Below are 24,967 nucleotides of genomic sequence, written 5' to 3'. Positions count from 1 at the left end.
CCTGAATTCTTTCAGCAATGCAGGGTGCGGCAAGAAGCAGGTGTATGGAACTGTGCCAGTACTGGTTATCCATACCACAGGGCTGAGTCACCTGAACAGAAGCAGCCCTAACCGGAGAAAAGCATTCTGCCAGGCGGGAGTTTTAGAAATGACATTCATCAAAATATATCTGTAGACACTTAGGCTTCATTTCCATGGACGTTTTTACAGCCACTTTTCTGAGCTTTTTTTGTAGCTTAAAAACGGCTCTCCATGTTAGTCTATGGCCTCATGCCCACCATGACGTTTTTGAGCTGTAGATGGCTGAGCCGTGTTTAAGCTGCAAAAAAAAAAAAAAAAACAGGACCAGTGCGTTCTGAAGCTCCAGCCTTAGAGCTGTAAAAACGCCAGACGTTAAAATACGCGGAAAAACGCTACCGCTGCGTTTTTGAGCTCCAGCTCAAAAAAAATAAAAAACATGGACATGCGTTTTTAAGCTGTAAAAAAGGCTAAAAAAAGTGGCTGTAAAAACGTCCATGGAAATTAAGCCTTAAAAGAAAACCAACCATAAAAACATATTGCATAATCATGAGCAAAAGCTATCCAAAAATCTTTATTTAACAGAAAAGGAGCCACTTGGTAGTGTTTGTAACGGGTTAAAAATGACAGTTTTGCAGATTTTATCCATCATCCTATTTAAATGAAATGTAAAAAGTAACTATTTCTATAATCCCTAAACTCTTCCCCAAGTCCATGTTAAACTGGAACTTCAGCATTCTTAAGGCCCATACACATGATCTGACTTTTTGACAATTGTCAAAAATCGCACAATCCGACACTGTGTACACTTCCTCAGACAATTGTTTTAGGTTTTTCATCGACAAATGCTCTCAAACTTTCCAGCAACAAATGTCCGATGGAGGACAATCCGATCGTGTGTACACAAGTTCACCGGACTAAAGACAAAAAGTACAAACACGCATGCTCAGAACCAATGCTAAAGATCAGACAACAATAGCAGTAGTTGCCCAAAGAGTGGCAGTAAAGAGCTGAAAAAAAGCGCGATTTGGTGAATGTTGGCTGAAAAAGTTCTGCTGTGTGTATGCATACCAAGTTCACGACCAACACCCCTTCGGACCAAAATCCACGGAAAAGTCAGATAGAAGTCCGATCGTGTGCATGAGGCTTTACAGTTCTGGTAAAGATGGGGAAGTGCCAGAACCTCTGCCTGTTTTTTTTTTTTTTTTTTTAATTGCTATCCATGATACTGGAGAGGAAGTGAAGGAAAATATGTCCCACATGGGGACACAGACAGTAATATAAACTTAAAGCGGGGGTTCACCCGGACATACAACTTTTTACCCTTAGATTCCTGCTCATTTTGTCTAGGGGAATCGGCTATTTTTTTTTTTTAAATCGAAGCTGTACTTACCTTTTTAGAGAGCGATCTTCTCCGCCACTTCCGGGTATGGGCTGCGGGACTGGGCATTCCTTCTTGATTGACAGGCTTCCGACGGTCGCATCCATCGCGTCACGATTTTCCGAAAGTAGCCGAATGTCGGTGCGCAGGCGCAGTATAGAGCCGCACCGACGTTCGGCTTCTTTCGGCTACTCGTGACGCGATGGATGCGACCGTCGGAAGCCTGTCGGAAGACTGTCAATCAAGAAGGAACGCCCGCTCCCGAAGACCCATACCCGGAAGCGACGGAGAAGATCGCCCTCTACAACGGTAAGTACTGCTCGGAATTTAAAACGGCTAGCCGATTCCCCTAGACTAAATGAGCATCCATCTAAGGGTAAAAATACATTTATGGATGAACTCCCGCTTTAACAGGAGTTCTAAGCCACCCATACGCTATCCAAAACTACTGTAGAAATAAATGGAAAAAAAAAGGAAGGTTTTCACCAGACCAATGTAAAAAAAAAAAAAAAAATAGAAGGTATATGAATGTATGCAACAGAGGGCATATGATGCACAGCAGCGCTCAAAGTGAGAGACACGGTGCGTATTGTAAATGCAGGACAAAATGATGGTTTTCTGTGCGCTTTGCAGAAATATCAGGTGTGAATGGAGCCAGAAGGAATAAAAATGACCTCGGGCTTCTGTTCTCCTTCACTGTCCAATTAAAATGTGGAGGTCAGATGGTGACTAAGCTGTATTGAACGCCTTTAAGTATAAATAGAAAAGTCAGTTCTACTACCCATACAAAATGTAGATAGCAGAGCTCCCGGGTGCTGAGTAAAGTAATGTAGGAAAAATTATCCGCACTCTGGTTGTTGCGCTTTAATTAAAAAAAAATATCGTAATTTTTAAGGACAAGCCACAGTGAACAAACGCAGATGAAAACATTTGACGTGTTTCAGCCTATAAGGCCTTAGTCATAACCACCATCCTGTATTGCATAGCTGCAGAAGATAAAAGTCAGGTCACCAGACTGGCTGTGCTGTCTGCCAGGGTAAACCTTAGGACTGGCAGGTAAAACAGATCAGATAAATTGATTACAATGTTGTAGGTTTGCCTGAAGTTCAATGTGAATAAAATCCTAAATAAAAAGGATGTGCCTTTCCTAAATATCAGACTCATCACATTGCCAGCCACCAGGGCTCTGCCAGCTCCAAGTCATACACATACTGCAGCGTCCTAATAAACGGCGATCTAGATTTTTAGATGTTTTATTATTGTGGATAGAAATGTGTTTGCTGGCAGATTCCAGGGAGACGCAGAATAATATAAAACCGCGGAATGCAGAACAAAGGCCAGAACAGGGCGGTAATCTGAGTCATTTCAATTCTCTGCATACACTTAACAAGGGGACAGTGATCAAAGGACAACTGATACTTCTGATTTTCCAAGGCTGTAGCAAACCTCCTAGAGGTGAGCCTATTCAGCGCCCAGACAAAAAGGCAGCTACCTTTGTACTCTGGGGACGCCAGTTAACCCACCTGCTGCCACGGGCACCAGCCAAGGGACCAGCTGGAAGGACAGGTATAGAGGGTGCATACATTCACCATGACAGCAGAAAGGACAGGGCCAGCTTACATTATATATATATATATATATATATATATATATATATATATATATATATATATATATATATATATATATATATATATATATATATATATATATATATATATTTTGAGAGAGAGAGAAACACACACACCCCACACATACCCTATACTGGGGGTTTGTTTATCAGCAACAAATAGATATGCAGCAAAAATAAATAAAAATCTGCAAAGTACTACACTATTGTATTGATTTTTCTATTAGGTGCTATATAAATTCCAAACATACCAAGAGACTGAAAACAACGCCCAGCCTCAGTAAATAGAAGGCAGGTGCAGCATTTAGTAATCTTCAACTATCCTGCAATAATTTTTATTTTATTATATATATATATATATATATATATATATATATATATATATATATATATATATATGTATTTATTACACACACACACACAGATTTGGCATACTAGACGGTTCTCATAGTTAAAAAAAATAAAAAAAAATTTGTGAACTATGCCAAATTTGTATGTGTTTGTAATAAATATAAAAAAAAAAAAATAATATATATATTTTTATCTTATACACTCAAATGAGTTGGACTTGACTGTTCCTGTTCTTTTTTTATCCAGTCACTTGTACACTGAACCAATGTTTAGTTCAGATGAATTCTATGACATCACAGAGAAAATAGGCCAGGTATTGCTTTAGGAAGCAATTATTGACATATGAGAGAGAAGGAAAGCCTGCATGTTTTTTTTGTTTTTTTATGGGTGCCATCACCGATACCCCCTTTATACATGAAACGTCTAATAACATTTCGAAAAGACCTATAGTGGCCATAAAGGATCAATTTCTTTTATGATCAAGGTCTTCCAACAGGAATAAATTGGACATCCCAATCGATCAACTTTTCCGCACAAAGTTAGGTGGATTTTGATCAGCAGTTAAAATATGATCATAAATTATGGATTGTATTTCTGTTTCCACCATGAAATCTCAATCCGATTGTTCATGAATACTGTATATTGGCACAGGGCCAATCAGCACTGTCCAGACAGAGGGTCAAGGGTCCTGCAGCCTCCTAGGACAGTCAGGAGAATTAAAACTTCTCCTACATACTTTAACCAGTGATATGGAGGACACTAATAAAAATCAGAAGACTGCTATAACTGCAGATGAGAAAAGGTATTTAGCAGTTTATATTTACTTAAACTATTACATTTCCATATTCTGTGTACTATGGGAGACCAGACATAGTGTATGCAGTGTTCTGCGTTTAGTACCACTAACTTCTTGAACAATGCACATCTCAATGGACATCCAATAAGATGTAGGAGGTCCTGTATTTCCAAACAAACATTTTTTGGTACAGTTATCTTTACAAAGTTCATAGGCTCCATGCACACTGGACACTAAAATAATGTTAAAAAAAACGCCAGCAGCTTTGCAGTGAGTGATAATTTTTTTTAAATGTTTTACCAATTGTGTTTATTATCGTTTTTTGTCATTTTTCCTCGTTTTTTTGGATCAAAAACATAAAAAAAAAAAAAAAAAATGCTGGGGAGCCACGTTTGAGTGTTTATCAGGATTTGGTGATTTTTGTGGTCAGAAAACCGTCTCCTGAACGCGATTTTAGGAAATTCAGAAAACAGCCCATAAACTCCACTGCTGATACATGTCCAAAAACCTCCATGTGTGCATGGACACATAGGATAACAGAATGGAGTTTATGGGCTTTTTAAAAAAAAGAAAAAACGCCCAAACTCCAAAAAACTGACGTTTATGAGCTCCAATGTGCATGAAGCCATAGGCAGCAGAGGACTGCTAGGGATCTCGGACACTCTTGCATAATGTGCTTCTCTTAGCAAGACGGATGTCATTTTGTTTTCCTTAAAATCTTTTGTGGTATTATGTTTTGATGCCCATTAAAGTGGTTGTATAGTCATTTTTTTTTTCACTTTCACCTACAGGTAAGCCTATAATAAGGCTTACCGGTAGGTAAAAAAATATCTCCTAAACCTTTACGGTTTAGGAGATATTCCCCTTGCAATGTGCCGCTGACTGCTGTGGCGCATGCGCACAGGGGATTCTCGGCTGAAGGCCTGGCAGACGCCGGACAGAAGTCTCCTGTGTGCATGCACGGCAGTGACGACATTGCGGCTGGAGCCACGATACCCGGAAGACACGCCAAGGCAACATGTCTGCTACCTTGGCGTGGACCAGGTAAGTTACCGACGCCTAGTTCTAAGGCATTTTTTTATAATGAGCTAGTATGCAGTGCATACTAGCTCATTATGCCTTTTGCCTTACAGGTGACCCAAAAAAAAAAAAATTATATAGAGGACTATACAACCGCGTTAAAAATGCATAACCATCAGAGTTTTCATTTAAAAAAAACAAACCTTTACTGACCCTTTAAATAACAATGTACTTACCTCCACTGTGCAGTTTGTTTTGCAGTGGCCCGGATCCTCGTCCACTGGGGTCCCTCGGTGGCCGTCTCGGCTCCTCCCTGCAAGAGCTAACCCCCCCTTCTGGGAAGCGCTCTCCCAAGGGGGTTAGCTTGCGGGTGCGCTCCCACGTGATACACTTGGCAGCTATGGCCGCCACTGTATCACTCAGCCCCGGCACGCCGCGTCACTGATTTGATTGACAGCAGAGGGAGCCAATGGCTGCGCTGCCATCAATCATCCGATGAAGAGTCAAGAACAGCCGAGAAGACTGGGCCAAGAAGCCAGCGCGTTCATGACGCTGGACTTTCGAGGGCTAAAATAAGTAAATGGGGGTGTGGGGGGGCTTGTAAGCATCAAATGTTTTTTCACCTTAATGCTTTGGATGCATTAAGGTGAAAAAACGGGAAGCTTTACAACCCCTTTAAGCCTACTTCCAGCCAATGTGAATATGTAGAGTAATAAGCATAGCAGTATCAGAGAGAAATTCTTGGGCCTCCATCCCCCACCACTATGCCCCCCCCCCCCTTGCACAAGCACAGCCCTGTGTGATGCTGATGTAACAGGCTTGGGGAGGCTGCCGTCCGTCTGATGAGAATCATGTGAGGTTCCATCGCTGAGGCCAGATTTCCCTCAAGTTTCTCTCTAAGCAAATCCCTTCTCCAAATCCCTTTATCTACATTTTCTCAAAACAAGTCGGGATATGGGGAGAAAAAAAAAAGGGAAGAAGGGTTTCATCAACAATGCAGGTCAATTAATAAGCTATTGTTCTAGCAGCATAACTAGGATGTTTCCCCGAGGGATGTGCGAAGCAATTTGTACTTTGCTCCGGTAAGCCGAGAAATGGGAGAGGTCCTATTTCCTCTCTCTACTTCTCTAAATGTCTGATGTCATTCTATTCAATGAGAATTTTCCCTCCTCCGCTTTATTGGCGGCCCGATAAACGCAGAGTGCAATAATGACAGTAATATGAAGGAGTGCGCCCAACAATTACACACATCACCCTTCATATTACTAGACGGGCACATACTTCGCACTACACGCTATAAAAGTCTCCAACACACACTAAACAAACAAAACATTTACTTGAAAAACGTCCTAACCATGTAAAGCACTTCATTCACAAGTGTGACTCACAGGATTACAACCAATTTGTAAACTATTTGAACAGTATTGAGAAATATTATTCCAACCTCAAAAGCAAAAAGATACACCTAAAGCGGTATTAAACCCAAAAATCATTCATATTGCAGCTCACCAATTCTTGGAAGACATTTAGGCGATTGCATTCATTTTCTTTTTTAAGCCTCAGTTCACACTAGATGCAGTGTGAATTCACAGCGAATCGCCACAAAATCGCAACGCGTTCATGCAAACCGATTGCGGAGTGTAACACCCTGAAATCGGTTTGCAAAATGCAGTGCGATTTGCAGGATTGGATCACATGGGTGTGAATACCCAAGCAATTCGATTCTGGTGCAGACAAAAAAAATGGCTAAAATCGCACTCCAGAGACGCACAGGAATGTGCTGCGATTCCTGTGCGAATCACATGCAGTGTCCCGCACTGCATTAGTGTGAACCCAGGCTTAGGTTTTTCCCTTTCATTTTCACTTGGTGACCTGGCCAGAAAGATTGTTTTTTAACAAAACAGATGCTGCAGATGTAGCAGTTAGGGGGTTGAGGAACCATTTACCACTGACCGAGGTGCTTACAATATTCAGCATTAAACCAAGACCTTGATCTCAAAATGAAAAAGAAAAAAAAATAACTGTTGCTGTGACTAGAGCTGGAGCTTGGATTTGTTTAGTGTATTTAAATCTGCTAGTATATCTAACACTCCCCTTCCCTAGACTGACAACGCTGCTGTCCAAAGCTGTCTCTGTTTCTCCTTCATCCACAGTGGGGGCACTTTCTAATACAGGAGGTGTGTTACTGTGCAGATCAACAGATGAAAAAAAGAGGGGGAAAAGGCTAATGCCGCATACACACGACCGTTATTCATGTCTCTAGGGTCTCTGCTTAAAAAGTTATATATATTATATGTTTGGGGTTCCAAGTAATTTTCAAACAAAAATAAATAAATACCGATTTTAAGCAGCAACAAGTTTCAGAAAAAAAGTTTCGTCTTTAAAAAAAGGGGTGTTCCAGTCACTTTTTATGTTTATTAAAAGTCAGCTTTCGTCTTCGCGGCCGGGCACCCACTGCGCATGCGCGAGCGGCGCTGAGCCATCCAATTGGACAGGCGATCGCCTACAGGGAGGGGCTGCAGAAAGGCAATTAGGCTATTCGCCTTAGCAGCCCCTCGGCGGAAGGAGGAAGTGGGACAGGAAGTCTCACTCCTCCTGAAGCCCCCACTCCCCCCCAAAAAAATGACATGCCAAATGTGGCATGTAAGGGGGCGAGGAGTGGATTAAGTGGAAGTTCCAATTTTGGGTGGAACTCCGCTTTAAGTGGTTAAACTGACTCATTTACAGACCGAAGTTCATCCCTTTGATCTAAAAGAACCAAATGATACATTGCATCTCTTAGCGCTGAGGAATGTTGATAAACATTTTCCAGTCTCTCTTTTGTTTTTTAAGCTCCGCTTTAAGGCTGCATTCACACCTGAGCGTAGAATTTTCGGTCGTTTTTTCCGGCGTTTTGTCCTGCATTTGCATACAGCGTTGTCCGACGTTTTTGAACTTTGTCGTTTTTTATTTTAGCCAATATGAAAAATGATCATCTCTTTCATCACTTGTTGCTATGTTTGTAGATTTTTTTATCTTCTGCCTGGGTGAAATGTTCCATTTCACAAAACAGATTAAAGCGACAAAACGCCCATAGAAGCGCTCGTTGTCGCGCTAGACGCTTGAATCGAGCGTTTCTATAAGAATACAAACGTTCAAAAACGCCCAAATCCGCCCGATTTTTGTTTGAGCTTCAGGCGTTTTGGAGTGGAGATGTGAACCATCTCCATAGAGAACAATGTAATTTTTTTCCCCTCCAGCGTTTTATAGATTCAGGCTACAAAACGCTCAGGTGTGAATGCAGCCTTAGACCCGGTTCACACTGGGGCTCAGCCGCCTGACGTGTCGCGTCCCATTCAATGCAATAGAACCGTTCTAATAGGAGCGACGCAAGTCCCCCCGACTTAGAAAAAGGTTCCTGTACGACTTCGGGGGCGGCTCGGGGCGACCTGCATTGACTTCTATACAGAAGTCGTTTTGCAAATCGCCTCTTTGAACTCGTCCTCAGGACGACTTGCAGAGTCGCCCCCGAAGTCGTGCCGCTGCTGTGGGAACCGACTCTACACAGATTGTGTCAGAGGTACACCTACACTATTGTCTACCTACATGAACACAAGTGTTTGTATACAATCATGTGACCAAGAACGGCAGCAGTAGTGGCACTTTTTAAACCTTCTGATGCCTTTGGCTTTCTTTACCTGCATAATAAAGTCATTGTCAGGTAATTTAGTAGCAGAGCCGAAGTAGAAATGTGACTGTGTAGAAAACAGCAATGAAAGGGTTAGAACTTGCGAAAGCAGGATGCCTCGCAGCCCTCTGGAGTGGGGCCACTGAAACGGAAACTCTGTACTGAGTGGCCAGGGACAGACAAGGAAAGATCAGCAAAAAAAATCCCAGCTAGCAGGAAATCCGTCAGCATGTAGGAATCTGTGTGTGCTTAAACTCTAATCGTTCACACACCGACCTCTCTGGGTCTTCAGCCTCCAAAGCTGGCTTGGAATAATACCTAAAACTATCCAGGAATACATTCAAAACAGACCGCCATCAAACATCTAGGCACTGCAAGATTCCAAGGAGCTTTCATGTACACAAAACGTAGAGGAAAATTTCTGTCTTCACCTAAATATGTGATGGGTGGTGTAATGAAAACCTGATGGGAATGTAAACAGGAGAATGCCACTCCAGGGATAAAAGCAGATTCGAGAGAAAAAAGAAAAAAAAAAAAACACAATCTTAAAATCATCATACTTTAAGATGCCTATAAAAAATGAAATGAAATGAGAGAATAAAAACACATATAATTTTCCTATAGTAATATACATCATGAATTTGGTTACAACAGGCCAAAAAGCAGAGGACGGTGGAACATCCAAGCGTGAACTGATGGTCTCATGATGGATTTTTTTGCCAAAGTTTCAGCAAGACACAAGAATACTTTAGTGACACAGCCTTTCCTGTTGTGGCTTTGTAGAAGAAGAAGGTAAAGAGTCCTAATATGAGCTCATTTCACAGAAAGCAATAGAAACTGGACAAAGTTATTTAAAGGGGTTGTAAAGGTAAAAAAAAAAAAAAAAAAAATCCCCAAATAGCTTCCTTTCCCTTAGTGCAGTCCTCCTTCACTTACCCCATCCTTCGATTTTGCTTTTAAATGTCCCTTTTTCTTCTGAGAAATCATCACTTCCTGTTCTTCTGTCTGTAGCTACACACCGTAATGCAAGGCTTTCTCCCTGGTGTGGAGAAAGCCTCTTGAGGGGGCGAGCAGGAGTGTCAAAACACTACTTTGCAGATAGAGAAAAGAGCGGTGTGTTAGTGGGCGTCCTGACACTCCTGCTCGCCCCCTCCCCCCTCAAGAGGCTTTCTCCACACCAGGGAGAAAGCCTTGCATTACTGTGTGGAGTTACAGACAGAAGAACAAGAAGTGAGCATTTCTCAGAAGAAATAAGGACATTTAAAAGTAAAAATCGAAGGATGAGGAAAGTGAAGGAGGACTGCACTAAGGTAAAGGAAGTTATTTAGGGAAAACATTTGTTTACCTTTACAACCCCTTTAACCTGTCCAATCACTTATCCCTCAAGATCTCTGATGCCATTTCAACCAACATCTCAATTATCTTTTGCCTATGCATGGGGTGGGGGGGCTGTGAAAATTAGCCGACTCTCCCAATAAGTAACTGTTATGCCCTGTACACACGATCGGAATTTCTGATTAAATTTTCTGTCGGAATTCCGTTCAAGCTGTCTTGCATACACACTATCAGACTAAATTCCGACCGTCCAAAACGAGGTGACGTAAAACACTACAACGAGCCGAAAAAAATTAAGTTCAATGCTTCAGTCGACTTGATTCTGAGCATGCGTGTTTTTTTTTCTCCGTCGGAAAAAAATAAAACATGTTCCATTTCTAAACTTCGACGGAAAAAAAGTCAGATGGGGACCACACACGGTCGGAAAATATCCGATGAAAAAATTCCGTCTGACTTTTTTCATTGGAAATTCCGATCGTGTGTACAAGGCATTAGCAGAAAAACTACATGCATTTGCTGGTTTAAAACAAAATGTAATAATACAAATAAAAAATAATAAACAAAAACTTTCCTCCTCTACATAGTTTTGAAAGTGTCCCACAGCCACACCAACACACTTCTATTCAATGTGTTCGCCCTTGACCTTGTTTTTCTTATATAAAAGGTGTGTAAACGGATTTCCCCACTGAAGAAAAATATAAAAATCTCTGGACTTTAGGAGGATAAAGTCAAAAGAAGTAAATATTATAGTATAAAAGTATTATAGTAATAATATTGCCACACTGCTTTCCACTTAATCATTCCAAACATTAGGTGGAGTTTTGATTCTAACACAAATAATGACCTCTGCTTCATAAAACAATAATTAGGCGCAGTATTGTATTATAACATTGCTTACTTACAGCTTGTCATACAGACAACATGAAATATATCAAAATATTTAGTATACAGTAAAACCTTGGTTTGAGAGCGTTTTGCAAGACAAGCAAAATGTTTTAAGAAATTTTGCCTTGATATACAAGCGATGACTTGATACAAGAGTAGCGTCATGTCACAAATGAGTATAAAAAAAAAAAAAGAAGAGAGGAGCCTCTAAGTGTAGCAATATGGTTGCAAATAATGAAGGTACAACATTTAGCAACTTATTGATACACTTAGGAGGTTCCTCTCTCCTCATTTCTACCCTGTAAAAAAAACGCTTTGATATACAAGTGCTTTGGATTACAAGCATGTTTCTGGAACAAATAATGCTTGCAATCCAAGGTTTTTAAAACCTTGGATTGCAAGCATTATTTGTTCCAGAAACATGCTTGTAATCCAAAGCACTTGTATATCAAAGCAAATTTCCCCATAAGAAATAATGGAAACTCAAATGATTCGTTCCACAACCATTTATTCATAGGTCCTTCAGTATACAGTCTATATAAAAAGATTATAGCATTGTGACCAGGTTGTGTAACCATAAAATGTCCATCCACAAATGGAAGCCTCTACAAGGGGATTAGAAGCAAAATCCATCAGGAGCTACAGAGTATAAAAGAGAAGAGAGGAGTGTAGCAATAAGTTGCTAAATGTTGTACCGTCATTAAATGTAACCATATTGCTACACTTAGAGGCTCCTCTCTTCTTTTTTATACTCAGTTGTGACATGACGCTACTCTTATATCAAGACATTGCTTGTATATCAAATCAAAATTTTGCTGGTCTTTCAAAACGCACTCAAACCAAGTTACTCTCAAACCAAGGTTTCACTGTATTGCGAGAGAGTTTTTTTTTCTCTGGGTGATAACATGTGGGGATAAGCATGCCACCCTTTCTGGTCTCATTCTCTGTCTTCTTTAATCAAGGACACATTTTAAATAAAGTATATAAAGGGAAAAACTTTTTTTTGCCTAAATAGAAAATAAAGGAAATTCCAAATTTATAAACAGATAATTTTGAATACATTGTATATTAATGTAGAATGCCAGACAAAACTATTATTTAACCCCCAACAAGCCATTACGGTCATCCATCAGAAAAAAAAAATTACCTTTACTTTCTGTACCAAAGACATGATGAGAAGTTAAAGGAAATCTATCCAAGGAAATTACCCTTTACAGCTTCCATTGATGTAAACTGGGATGCAGCTGCTGCACAAACAGCCATGGTTCCTAATTTGACATCTGCGCAAGTGCATGGCCCCAAAACGCCGGCTCTCTGTGTTCAGGGTCGTGCACCCACTTTGGGTCCCATTCACACTTGTATGATTCCAATTTTCCCCCGACTTTGCAGTGCTATTATGAATGGGTGGGACTTTGGCTTTGACCAGTGATAATGGACTGTTGCACAGTATAACATTCAGGTACGACTTTCATGCAACTTTTGAGGGCTAACATTGAAGTCTGTGGCCCTCAAGTTGCATGAAAGCTGGACCAAAGTAGTGCATGAACTACTTTGAAGTCGCTGCAACTTTTAGTCGTACATATACGAATTGTTATTATTGGAAAACGACTTGTAATGCGACTTTGATGTGGCAAGTCTCACAAGTGTGAATGGAGCCTAACTGTCCAATTGGGAGAAGAAGCTGTGTCTGTGCAACTGCTGCATTCCAACTGACATGAATGGGAATGCCTGCACAGGGATGCATGAAACACCAGTGCATCCCATGCAGGCAGACAGTCCTTGCATGGTATGGTAAAGTACGTCTGTGTGAATGAGGCCTTACAATCTTATCTTTAGATTTAATAAATCTATGTAATATGAGCACCTACCTAATCTATCCAATCAGGCAGACCCTTGTACTACTTTTTGGTAGATTTAAACGATTGAACAATAAGATTGTAACGTATGGTGAGCCTTGGGATTGCCACTTGATCTGTTTTTGTTATATCTATACACAAATTTTTTGCATTTCTATTTTAAAGGAACACTAAAGAGATTTTTTTTTTTTTTTTAAATAACAAATATGTTATACTTACCTCCACTGTGCAGCTCGTTTTGCACAGAGTGGCCCCAAACCTGGTCTTCTGGGGTGCCTCGGGGGCTCCCCCCACAAGACCTTTCCACCTTCATGCAAACTCTCTCGCATGGTGGTAAGTTATTGTGGGCGCGCTCTCGTGATACAGCCAGTGGCTATAGCCGCTTACTGTATCACTCGGCCCGCTCCCTGGCGCGCTGCGTCATTGGATATGATTGACAGCAGCAACAGCCAATGGCTGCGCTTCTTTCAATCAACCAATGAATGAGCCTAGAAGCCAACCGAGAAGCCAGCGCGTTCACGGCGCGGGACTTTCAAAGGGGTCAGGTAAGTAAACAGGGGCTCGGGCGCTAATGCTCTAATGTTTTTTCCCTTAATGCATAGAGTGCATTAAGGTGAAAAAAACATGTACCAACAACCCCTTTAAAACTGAGTGGGCTGTTTTACAAGGTGATCGTTTACAATCACTTTACACTTATAGGAGGAAATACTAAGATACTGTGCATCCCCGAAAAGTTCCCTAACAGTCTAGGAAACAGATTTGGGTGAAATTACCCTTTAAATGCAGCAAAAAGAAATTAGAAGATAAAAGCCACATAGGTGAGAAAGCAGGTGATCAGGTAAAAAAATAATGACGACTAGACATTTTATAAGGGTCCAATCACACTATGCATCGAGATAAACAGAATGGCAGTGCACAGCTTCATGTATTACAGTGCACTGCAGTAGCACAAGGCACAGAACAATGGAGCGACTAGGCTCCTTGGGATCTGAGTGCAGAAATATCACATCCAGAAATCCAGATCTGCTCAACGCCTAAGAATAAAGTACAGACAACCAGTGTCACTCTCTAAGTGGTCCCCCCCCAATGGTGGAGGTCACACAACTACCCACTGAACCCATCTTTGAAGGACAAGTCACCATGGCCTTTGTGAGAGGGAGAGCGTTCTCTCACTGCTGGAGATTGTTGGGATAAAAGAAGCCACCATAGGATTCCACCTGCCCCAACATAAGGAGATGAGCCATCAAATACAAATATGAAACCACAAAGATATAAATGGCGACGTGCCCTACACACCATTCATCGGCACAATCTGCACTTGCATTGTGCTTTCCCTGATAATAATTACAAGTCAAAGTGATTACTTGTGCGTTTCCATAGGAACTCCTTGTCGGGAACGTACAGTCCTTGTGGTATCAACGTGTACATCGCCCCTCCACAGTTCTGCTGTAGAAAGAAAAGGGTGAGAAAATATCCCACAGAGGCTCCAAGCCGAAGGGGGTCAAATATTCCCTTTAATCCAAAGATTCTTTCCCATTTGATAGGCTTTAATCCTGTGACCCGGTAACCTCACATTCCTTGGTATCTCTGTCACAAATGGACCATTCACAGGATGAAACTGCAGCTCTGTTAGATAACTGCCACTGCAGTACAACAAGCCAGCCTCTGTGCCCTGGGCCGGGATCACTTTGTAGACACATAATACAGAGGAGCCAGGAGACTTCTATACACAGACATGCAGGATATTATACACAAAGGACTACAAGGCATGTGTCCAGCCTTCCTTCACACAATTAAAGGGACACTAAAATATGGTTTAAAAACAACAAAGCACCTTCTTTTGCTCTCAGCCTCCTCCAAATTCAATTTATTTTTTCCGGTACTGTGATCTGACTTCTGTTGCAGGGATCTTCAAACTACGGCCCTCCAGCTGTCGCGGAACTACAAGTCCCATGAGGCAATGTAAAAGTCTGACATTCACAGACATGACTAGGCATGATGGGAATTGTAGTTCCTGAACAACTGGAGGGCCATAGTTTGAGGACCCCTGTAAGTTAGAGGGTGGCTATGTTCATTCTCCATTGACCCACTGTATGTAGGAAGATAGGGCCTGATCCACAAAAGGGATACGCCGGCGTATCTACTGATACGCCGTCGTATCCCTGTTTCTATCTTTGGAACTGATCCACAGAATCAGTTTCTCATAGTTAGGCAGAAGATCCGACATGTGTAAGGGACTTACACTGTCGGATCTTAGGATGCAGTACCACAGCCGCCACTGGGGGCATTTCTCGTCGAAATCCAGCGTCGGGTATGCAAATTAGCACTTACGGAGATCCACGGAGCTTTTACGCTTCGTTTTTTCTCCGTAAGTATTAGTTTGCCGTCGCAAAATTAGGGCTGCTTTTACAAGGTGTAAACTTAGTACACCATGTAAAAGTAGACCCTTCTATCCCGCGTCGCTGTCATTTTTTTTTTTTTTTTTTTTCCCGCCGCAACTCTTTTTTTTTTTTTACGCCCGTCGCGAATCTCAAAACCTGGCGCAACGTAAATCCACGCAAAGCACGTCGGGAAAATAACGTCGGGAGCATGTGCAGTACGTCCGGCGCGAGAGCGCGCCTAATTTAAATGGGACTCGCCGCATTAGATTAGGCACGCCTTGCGCCGGACGGATTTAAGTTACACCGCTCAAAATTTCTAGGCAAGTGCTTTGTGGATCGGTCACTTAGGTAGAGATTTTGCAGCGGTGTAACTTAAATGGGAAAATCCATTTCTGGATAGACTAGGGACTGTGGCATTTGTTGTGTGCAGAGAACAGTGCACATGACCGCTACTAACGTGCACTGGGGGGGGGGGGGGGGGCGGAGCTCATATAGGACATTACAAGGAGGCAGAAAACACAGTAAGAAGAAAAGAGTAACAAGTGAACTCCAGGAAAAAAAAGCATATAAATAATTTACAAGCATGAGACTATAGCTAGGGTGAGCAAACTTTCACCTGGATGGTCAAATCAGGTCTGCCTGTCAGTTTTTCACTACTTTGGCTCTGATGAAGAGGGTCCACCCTTGAAACGTGTCACCACAGACACCTCCTGGTATTCTCCACACTATTGGTAGACTACAGGAGACCTGAAGGCAATTGGTTTCACTTGCTATAATATGCATACATATAATGTGTTTGTGAGTTTAACAATTTTTTTTCTTGTCAAATAAAATTAATTGTGGCAATGTGCCCCTCTCCTTGTTGTTTTACAGTTTTTCCGGTGGACCTGATCGGAAGCTCCATCTTAAAGTGGCTGTAAACCCTCTCTGAGAACTTTCACCTACAGGTAAGCCGAGATTTAGACCCCTTTCACACTGAAGCGTTTTTACAGCGTTTTAGCGTTAAAAATAGCGCTGTTAAAACGCTCTCCGTGCATCTCAATGGACCCTTTCACACTGAGTCCTGCAAGCAGCATCTTTGGAGCAGCTTTTGGGCGCTGAAAAAAAAACGCTCCAAAAACGCCCCTCTCCATTGAAATGAATTGAAAGTGCTGTAAAAACGCCTTACCCTTTCACACTGAGGCACTGCAAAAACACCCTAAAAAGTTAGGGTCTTAGCGGTGCTTTATCAGCGTTTTTCGGGCGCTGGCAGTGTGAAAGGGCTCTGAAAGCACTCTGGCTTTCACATTGGAATTGCAGATGAGGCTTCGCTCGAATAATGCTCGAATAACGCCCCAGTGTGAAAGGGGCCTAAGGCTTACCTGTATGTGCTTGCAATATCTCCTAGACCTACACGGCTTAGGAGATATGTGCAATAAATAATGCACCGATGTCTACGCTGCATGCATGCCGTAGACAACGGCGCAGGCGCACCGTTGCTGAATGGCATCATGCTTTACGTGTCGACTCCAACGCACATGCGCGGGAGTGACGTCATCGCTGCTCCGGCCAGTCACAGCGCTGGAGCAGCGATACCCGAAAGGAAGAGGGTAAAAGATGGACGTTTCAAGGAGGCGAGGAAATCGGGGACATCGCAGGCTTCGGTTTCAGGCAAGCGACACATAATGGGCTACTATGTGATGCATAGTAGCCCATTATGCTTTACCTTTGCAGGGAAACAAAGAGGAAGTAACACCCATCCGGGTTTACTTCCTCTTTAAAGGGTTTTTAAACCTCTATGGGGACGTTGTACCTACAGGTAAGCCTATAATAAAGGCTTACCTGTAGGTACTGTAAATATCTCCTAAACGTGCGCCATTTTAGGAGATATCTGTTGTACACTGCGCCGATGTCAATAGCGAGTGCTGTGCCCTGCGTCTCCAACGCGAATGCGCAGTCACAGAGTCGGAGTCTATGTCCCGGAAGGAAGAAGGGTGACCATGGATGCGGCCTGCAGCGGGGACAGTGCGGGCTTCGTTTGCAGGTGTCACATAATGTGCTAGTAAGCGTTGCGCAAACTGTTGGCGCTATATAAATCGTGAATAATAATAATAATAATAATAATAATAATAATAATAGTATGCGATGCACATTATGCTTTTACTTTGCAGGGAGAAAAAAAGGAAGCAAAATGTTTACTTTCTCTTCAAGCCCAGTACACACTATAAGAAAAAATCAGACAAGCGATCGCCCCCGATGTTTCACAGCAAGTTGAAACCAAGGATGGTACTCATTGTATGAAAATTCTCAGGCAAAGGCTTTTTTTTTTATGGTTTCTGATCATGCGCAGTCTTTCGTATCTGAATTCTTTCGTACGAAAATCGTAATTTCTGTTTGCATACGAGTTTGGCCCTTCGGAAATCTGAATCAGCTGTTCTTCTGATTTTCTTATAGTGTGTACCCAGCTTTAGTCTATGTGCCCGTGTACAGCCGCCCACCGATCTGATAAGGGGTTGGAAAGCTCTGCTTTTAAATGAACAGACCCGGAGATCACCAAAGTGACTTCTGTCCTCCAACTCAGCAGAGAATCTGTTGATGGATCCCCTGATGATTGGAGGGGATACAGAGTAAGCCTGAGGACTCATATGATTTTATGTAGGAAAAATGGCAGCAAACGTTACATGCGTACAGCGCAAATAAACCCCATTTCTAGGATGTAGGTAGCCATTCAGGGCTAATAACGCACACTTACACTAAACACTGTATGCATGGAAACGTTTTACAACATTTGCAACCTACATTAACCCCTTCCTGCTGCCGCCTCCCAGCACTTTGAGAGCGTCTAAATGCCAGGAGACAGATGAGCATTCGGGTCATGTGACCCATGTGGTTGGCTGTCACATGATCAGAAAGCTCTTGATCAAAAGTATGCACCGGGCGCGTTTCGGTCCCTGGGGGTGGCTGTGCAGGGAGCACACACTCAGCACAGAAAAGTGTTTACATAGAGTTGCATATATGTGGCCTTTCAGCGCTAAAGCCCATTCGCCAAGGGATCGCATATATGCGATCGGGCCGAAACAACTAATCGATTAATCGGCAACTAATCGATTATGAAAATAATCGATTACAATTTTCATAATCGATTAATCGGCCAGTAACATAATGGGGTTAAAAAACTAAAATGAGCCCTTTATAGTACAAAAAAGCAAATCACTACTGTAAATATTACTTTCACTGTCCCACAGTAAAAAAATGAACCCCCTACAATAGCGATTATTTGCTCTTTTTGTACTTATTTTTGTTTTTTTACCCCATTATGTTACTAAACATCTCAGGCCTGGCCACACCTCTGTGTGTTTTGGTGCTTTTTGCAGAAACGCACTACAGTTCATTTACATGTTTTCCTATGGGACATGTTCACATCCAGAATTTTTCTCAGCTGCTGCGTATTTGGAAAGGGCAAGGAGTTTTAACGCAAAAGGTGCCATTTTGGTTTTTTTTGGTTCAATATACTTCAAAGGAGAAGCTGCAGAAAAGCACGTCATGTGTTTTTGCGGACATTTGTGTTTTGTAATCTGCCCAACAACAAAATTGGTCCAAAAAAATTTAAAAATTACATTTTTTTTTTTTTTTTTAAAGGCTATTATCCGATTAATCAATTAATCAAAACAATAATCGGCCAACTAATCGATTATGAAAATAATCGTTAGTTGCAGCCCTAATATGCGCCATGTCGGATGGAAGAGGCTTCCCCGTCTATATGCAGGACCATGGATGCAGATTTTTTATTTTTTTTAGGCCGCTGAATAGAGGTCCAGAGCCATACACAGTAACATGGACCAATAACATACAGCTGCATTCAAATCCGTAAAAATGTACGCATTATGGATCTAAACGCTGTGTATTTTGCGCTCGTGTGCAGGAGCCCTTAATAATTAAAAGTTCAGTGCTGCTGCAGTTGTAAAATAGCACATTCCCGATCTGATATTTGTATTCTGCAGGAAGAGAATGAGAAGAATGAAGTTGAAAGCAATGTACAGCCAAGTGAGCGGAGCTTTATTCCATCCCAGGGATGGGGGACTCCAGGCAGGGTATCCTGGACACTGCTATGGGAGGGGGAGGGAGAATGTGGTCCTGCGGTTTCCTGGAGACAGGAATCTCAAGCTCCCACCCCAGGTCTCCAGCCACGTAGGAAGCCTCCCTGCCAAACGGCGCTCCTCCCTTCCTCCTCTTCCCTGGAAAGTGAGTGCGGCCGGGCTGAGAGACTGGGGGGGGGGGACACCGTTAGGAGCAGGTGGCGGATTTCACAGGGAGACAGGTGTTTTACTCTACAATCCGTCCAATCAGCAAACAACACACAGGATCAGGACAACACCTATCTCCAGATCTTATGAGAGCAACCAGAAAATCAAATATCAGCACCTACAAAAATACTGAACAACCAATCCAATCTCACCTTTACAATAAAATACAGGATGTGATTGGCTGCAATTGGCTCACCTCTACTTTTTATTTTAGAGATCATTTACATGATGCATTTTTAAACGTTTATACAAGAAAATTGAATGCATTCCAATGTGCAGAGTTTACACCACTGCAGTGCTTTCACCTGCGTTTAAAAGAAGTACAACATGCTGCGTCTTTCTGCATGGAAATTACACCTAAAAATTGTTCCAAAAAAAACAACACACTGCAAACGCAGAAACAGAGACTGGTGTAAATGGGCCTTAAGGGTGTACACTATACAATCTATGTAGTACAAGGGCCCGCCTGAGCTTATGCCAACGAAGGGCATTCTTTAAGGGCCCGCCTGAGCTTATGCCAACTAAGGGCATTCTTTAAGGGCCCGTCTGAGCTTATGCCAACTAAGGGCATTCTTTAAGGGCCCGCCTGAGCTTATGCCAACTAAGGGCATTCTTTAAGGGCCCGCATGAGCTTATGCCAACTAAGGGCATTCTTTAAGGGCCCTTTCACTCTGCATCAAAATCACGGGAAAACCCCATATGCGATTTTATCACCATTTCGCTGCATTTCATATGCGTCTCTGGGTTGCCTGAACCTGTAAAAAACATGCGACTCAAAAACGCACAAAAAAATTTGCAAATTGTGGCGCATTTTTACCACAAATTCTGTTTATTTCAATGGGAAGCTGCGTTTTTGGTGCGGTTTCACGCACAGCGCAGTGGTGTGAAAAGTCCTATAGGATTTAAGAGGAAACATTTTCTTGCAGAGTAAAAACGCATCGGTGTGAAAGGGGCCCAACGCTGGCCTTCTATTACATAGTTTGGGTAAAACTAAAGTTCACCATACATGGCACAATCTGCCAAAGCAATCAAATTTAGATCTACCAAAACTATCTGGTATGAGGACCTACCTAATCTATCCAATCAGGTGGGCCCCTGCACTACATAGGTGTTGGTAGATCTAAAGGAGGTCGTACATGTGTGGTGATCCTATATGTGATTGTATAGTGTATGCCTGACAGATCCATCCACAATCAGATAGCAATGTTCAGAAGATGTCACAATGGCTACCTGAGACATTCCAGGAGGAGGGTGACACACAAACACACACAGCTCCGATCTCAGGACAGGTGTCACACAATCCATTGTCATTAGAAGAAAGGCTGCAGCCCCGCCGACCAATCACACGTCAGCTGTCACCTCGTGCCCGGAGCTCCTCTATAGAAAGTGATGAGAAGCCCGGATACACGACAACACCCCGAATACACAACTTTGCCCGTGTGTGGCCCCTGACAATACTGACCATATGGGCTCCTCCGCCTTCCCGTGCAGCGCTCTATAGAGCCGTCCTCACTCCGCACACCAACTCACTCTGATACACTCAGTACTCCGAGAACGCCGAGCTCCGGCTCCGGCCCCGCCTCCTCCACGCTCATTGGACAGCTGCCATGCCGCCCGCCGTCCTATTGGTGCGCTCAAGTGCCCATCGCGCTCACACAGGAGTCTATTGTGCTCCCAGGGTTTATTCAGGGCAAGGTCTGGTAACTCTTCCCGTGCTGAAGACAAGAAGAGGGGATGGCAGAATGTTCTGTATACAGGGAACTCTTACTATTCTTATATACGCTCTCATCTATATTACTATATACACTCTCATCACTATTCTTATATACACTCACATCACTATTCCTATATACACTCACATCACTATTACTATATACACTCTCATCTATATTCTTATATACACTCCCATCACTATTCCTATATACGCTCTCATCACTATTATTATATACGCTCACATCACTATTCCTATATACACTCTCATCTATATTCTTATATACACTCCCATCTATGTTCTTATTTACACTCCCATCTATGTTCTTATATACACTCATATCACTATTCCTATATACACTCCCATCAATATTCTTATATACACTCCCATCTATGTTCTTATTTACACTCCCATCTATGTTCTTATATACACTCCCATCTATGTTCTTATATACACTCCCATCAATATTACTATATACACTCCCATCTATATTCTTATATACACTCCTATCACTATTCCTATATACACTCACATCTATATTCTTATATACACTCACATCAATATTCTTATATACACTCATATCACTATTCTTATATACACTCCCATCTATATTCTTATATACACTCCCATCTATATTACTATATACACTCCCATCAATATTATTATATACACTCCCATCAATAGTCTTATATACACTCCCATCAATATTCTTATATACACTCCCATCAATAATATTATATACACTCACATCTATATTCTTATATACACTCCCATCAATAGTCTTATATACACTCCCATCAATATTCCTATATACCAGTGATGGCGAACCTTTTTGAGCCCGAGTGCCCAAACCGCGACAAAACCAACTTATTTCTTTCAAAGTGCCAACACAGAATTAAACCTGGCAGCGTCTCTGTACAGAGGATGGGACTGATCATCCCTCTTAATTCACCCCAAAAGGACCAAAAATTTACGTTTCAGCCAAATTTGTTCAGAATGTAGGTTTCAGAATTACATTAGGTTACTGCACAATGAAAACATACTGCACACTGAAAAATGACTGCACACTGAAAACATACTGCATAATGAAAACATACTGCATAATGAAAACATACTGCATAATGAAAAATGACTGCACACTGAAAACTGACTGCACACTGAAAACTGACTGCACACTGAAAACATACTGCATAATGAAAACATACTGCATAATGAAAACATACTGCATAATGAAAACATACTGCATAATGAAAAATGACTGCACACTGAAAACATACTGCATAATGAAAACATACTGCATAATGAAAACATACTGCATAATGAAAACATACTGCATAATGAAAAATGACTGCACACTGAAAACTGACTGCACACTGAAAAATGACTGCACACTGAAAAATGACCTGAAAACTGACTGCACACTGAAAACTGACTGCATAATAAAACATACTGCACACTGAAAACTGACTGCACACTGAAAACTGACTGCACACTGAAAACTGACTGCATAATAAAACAGATTGCACACTGAAAAATGACTGCACACTGAAAACATACTGCATAATGAAAACATACTGCATAATGAAAACATACTGCATAATGAAAACATACTGCATAATGAAAACATACTGCATAATGAAAACATACTGCATAATGAAAAATGACTGCACACTGAAAAATGACTGCATACTGAAAACTGACTGCACACTGAAAAATGACTGCATACTGAAAACTGACTGCACACTGAAAACTGACTGCACACTGAAAACTGACTGCACACTGAAAACTGACTGCACACTGAAAACTGACTGCATAATAAAACATACTGCACACTGAAAAATGACTGCACACTGAAAAATGACTGCACACTGAAAACATACTGCATACCGAAAACTGACTGCACACCGAAAACTGACTGCACACCGAAAACTGACTGCACACTGAAAACTGACTGCACACTGAAAACTGACTGCATAATAAAACATACTGCACACTGAAAAATGACTGCACACTGAAAACATACTGCATACCGAAAACTGACTGCACACCGAAAACTGACTGCACACCGAAAACTGACTGCACACTGAAAACTGACTGCACACTGAAAACTGACTGCATAATAAAACATACTGCACACTGAAAAATGACTGCACACTGAAAAATGACTGCACACTGAAAACTGACTGCACACTGAAAACTGACTGCATAATAAAACATACTGCACACTGAAAAATGACTGCACACTGAAAAATGACTGCACACTGAAAACTGACTGCATAATAAAACATACTGCACACTGAAAAATGACTGCACACTGAAAACTGACTGCACACTGAAAACTGACTGCATAATAAAACATACTGCACACTGAAAAATGACTGCACACTGAAAAATTACTGCACACTGAAAAATTACTGCATAATGAAAAGTTACTGAACAATGATTACCTGTAATTCAGTCCCCTTCTGCAAACCACTCAGTCCTGCCGAGGAAGGTCTCTCTGCTGGTGCTGCTGACCGGAGAAGGGGGGGCCATCACAGAAAGCCTGCTCTGTGATGGCTCTTGTCAGAGTCACAGCAGCTCTGGTCCTGACAGAGGAGAAGCAGGCTCTCTACAACACGGCAAGTGCAGGGAACAGAGCCGAGCAGAGCACACTCCCGCCCACCTCAATACAGCACAGCCACGCTTTCATCTCTGCCTGCATCTTCTTGTCAAATGTGGCGGGCTGCAGGAGGAGGGCGGGTAACAGCAATACTGATTGGCTGGTGGGTGAAGCAAATAATAGAAGCGCAGATCTGATTATTTCGGCAGCTAGCCGCTGATTGGTGGGTGCAGTGTGGATTGGATTAGCGTGCGCACGTCACCCCCCCCCCCCCCCCCCGTCGCTTATTCTTTGTCACTCCCACTCAGGTACGTCACCGCTAGCCAATAGATAGAACTATGGGGGATGTAGTTTGCAGTGCGGTGTGGACAATTAGATTTTTCACTGTATGCGTTCATTTCATGGCGTGCCCACCGAAACAGCTTGCCGTGCCGGGAGCGGCACGCGTGCCACGCGTTCGCCATCACTGCTATATACACTCCCGTCACCAGCGCCCATCAAATGCAGCCTCATGAGCGCCCATTAATGCAGCCTCACCAGCATCCATCAATGCCGCCTTACCAGCATCCATTAATACCGCCTACCAGTGCCCATCAATGCAGCCTAGCAGTGCCCATCAAGGCAGCCTAGCAGTGCAGCTTCACCTCACGGTTCCCTACTGCGCATGCGCGAGTCGCGTTGCGCAATCAAAATGGTCCCTCCTGTCTTCTGTCTCCCAGAAGACAGCGGGGGACGACGGGATGTGACGTAGACACCCACTTCCGTCTATGCCTGGAAGTGGGTGAAAATACCTGTATTATACAGGTATCTGCACCCCCCCCCCTCCTGAAAGGTGCCAAATGTGACACTGGTGGGGGGGAGAGTTCCGAAAAGCGGAGGTTCCATTTTTGTGTGGACCTCCGCTTTAAGACAGCTCTCATAGGGAAACATTGATTTTCGTACGTCATGCGACATGAGCTCCCAATGTCGGAGCGTTTATCGTACCAGTGTGAACCCAGCCTTAGAAATCATGCGAGTTCAAATTGCATGCCAAATCGGCCCAATGTGAACA

General features: G+C 42.4%; 1 protein-coding gene across 1 annotated transcript in view; it reads right to left on the bottom strand.

Moving 5' to 3' along the window:
* The window catches only part of AMOT (angiomotin), a 99,217-nt gene extending 78,018 nt beyond the window's left edge, over window positions 1-21,199 (bottom strand). The window contains exon 1 of the mRNA XM_040323864.1: window positions 21,066-21,199. The gene's annotated coding sequence lies outside the window, so the exon portion shown is untranslated. The remainder of the gene's footprint in view (window positions 1-21,065) is intronic.
* Window positions 21,200-24,967: the final 3,768 nt, after the last annotated feature.

Source organism: Rana temporaria, chromosome 9 (genome assembly GCF_905171775.1).
Source record: "Rana temporaria chromosome 9, aRanTem1.1, whole genome shotgun sequence".
NCBI classification, from domain to species: domain Eukaryota; kingdom Metazoa; phylum Chordata; class Amphibia; order Anura; family Ranidae; genus Rana; species Rana temporaria.
Note: the sequence above shows the minus strand (reverse complement) of the source record. Positions and strands in the feature narration are given on the sequence as shown.